Source organism: Gadus chalcogrammus, chromosome 21, assembly GCF_026213295.1.
Source record: "Gadus chalcogrammus isolate NIFS_2021 chromosome 21, NIFS_Gcha_1.0, whole genome shotgun sequence".
In the NCBI taxonomy this organism is placed as follows: domain Eukaryota; kingdom Metazoa; phylum Chordata; class Actinopteri; order Gadiformes; family Gadidae; genus Gadus; species Gadus chalcogrammus.
This window is the reverse complement of record NC_079432.1, coordinates 4,086,277-4,088,405: the sequence shown is the minus strand read 5'-3', so window position 1 is coordinate 4,088,405 and position 2,129 is coordinate 4,086,277.

Genomic DNA, 2,129 nt, shown 5'->3' with positions numbered 1-2,129 from the left:
CACACACACACACACACACACACACACACGCACACGCACACGCACACACACACACACACACAGCGATCTCCATTTGGCAGAGGGCTAAATTATGAAGCGAGCTAGCTTGGGGGTTCCCCGTACACAAACACTGGCTCTGTTGTTTACCATACCCACTGCCGTCGCCATGGGGACCTGGCGCCACGGGGACTCAGCTCGACCTCACTGCCCCCCCCACCAGATCATACAGCCACCTGCTTACAATGTACCCATGCAAATCATCTACACACACACACATCATTTTGGAGGTAAAAAGGAGAACCAGGGGAGGTCTAATTAGCGTCGGCCAGGTGTGGTGCTCGGGTGGTGGTTGGTGATGGTGCCCCCGCCTACACCACTGGCGGTGTGACGCTCCCCCCCCCCCCCCCCCCCCCCCCCCCCCCTTCTCCCTCTCTACATCTGACCTAATTGCATCGTCAGGAATGGTAGTGGTCGCGGCGGCCGTGAATAATGCGGCGGCCAATAATGCACGCTTCATTCATGCGTGGCTTTCATAAGTTTGTTTAACTACCGTTCGGGCTATACCTCTCTCCCCCCTCCCCCCCCCCCCCCCTCGTGAGTGCTGCCAAGGCTCACACGGCCTCGGATCCCAAAGCCAGCTCTGCGGCCGGGGGAGAAGTGCCTTGCTCAAGGGGAACAAATCGGACAAAGGAGCTTACTATTTTGTAGTCTACCTTTAATGGATGCCTTCCGTCGGTCTCGGTGTGCATACTGTGAACAATAAAAGATGGAATGCCACAAAAATTTTTACTTTCTCTGAAGATGAGGAGGGAGGGAAAGGGACAGTAAAGTGCTTAAGCCGGCAAACATGGCTTCAACCCCTAGTACAGCAACAAGCTGTGGTGCTCGTTGTAGGGTGAACCACACTAATCCGAGGACACACACACACACACACACATACACCAAAAGAAAGGTTAGGCTGTAATAATAACATATTACAGAGCAAGCAAAGCAAATTCTACATTCTTGAATGTCTATTTCCAGCCACACACACACACACACACACACACACACACACACACACACACACACACACACACACACACACACACACACACACACTCTTTAACTCTTTAACAGTGTGTGTGAGTTCACCGTGTTGGGGTGTCTGTGTGTGTGTGCGTGCGTGGGTGCGTTGGAGTATAAGGTAAACAGTGGTACCTTGCAGAGCTGTTTGGCGTTGGGCCAGCGCTAACTGTCATGAATCACTTCACAGTTCAACTTCCCCAGCAGCAGCAGCAGCAGAAAAAGGCCCTCCCTCCCCTCCTCCTCACCGCCTTCATCGGTGAGTGAGTCGGACGAGGCCCTCACGTTCAATAGCCAACTCAAACTATAGCCACTTAACGGATTAAATAACGTCTTACAAACGTCTTACATCATCTCAAAACGCCGCAGAGGAAGGCCAACATTTGTGTTAGGCCGTAAAAACTTTTTCCACGTTAGTTCAACCTTTGCATTGTTACTAAATCAGGATTACCTTGTGTTGCTTGTTTTGCTCTCCGTAGTTCCGGATCGATTGTTGACAGAACGCAGCAGTTGTTTGCGTGTATTCCGGCACCAATTTTCAATGTAACGTGAAGCAGACATACGTTTGGTTATAGAAAAGGCATTTTTATCAAAGTATACGATAACTGTTCAATTAAAAACTCATTAAAAACTCTTTGGTTTCAATTGCAATGCAGAAATCGACGCTAATTGATGATCTAATCTCCTTTTTCATTTCCAGTCTCACCACTAGAAGGCAGTGTTGTGGCATATTCACAAATTCGTTTTCTTTATATGCAAAAGTAGGTAGGCCTACATTTTAATCCCTCGTTTCCATGTCAATTATTAAATAAAAATATAAATGTATTCAAAATAATCTCACACCTATTTGATTCACTGTCACTGTCACTGTCATGTAAATCCTGGCTTTATCATCCCATGTGTGTCCTGATCAGTTTAGAGAAGCGATCATTCCCCCCTTTACACAGGACCCTGCCAACAAGACGGTCTGCAAGTTAAGAAAAACAAAAAACTCGTAGTTTTACTCCACACACCAACACATACCAAGGAACAAGCCTGTCTATATTGCTACACCATGTGTGTTT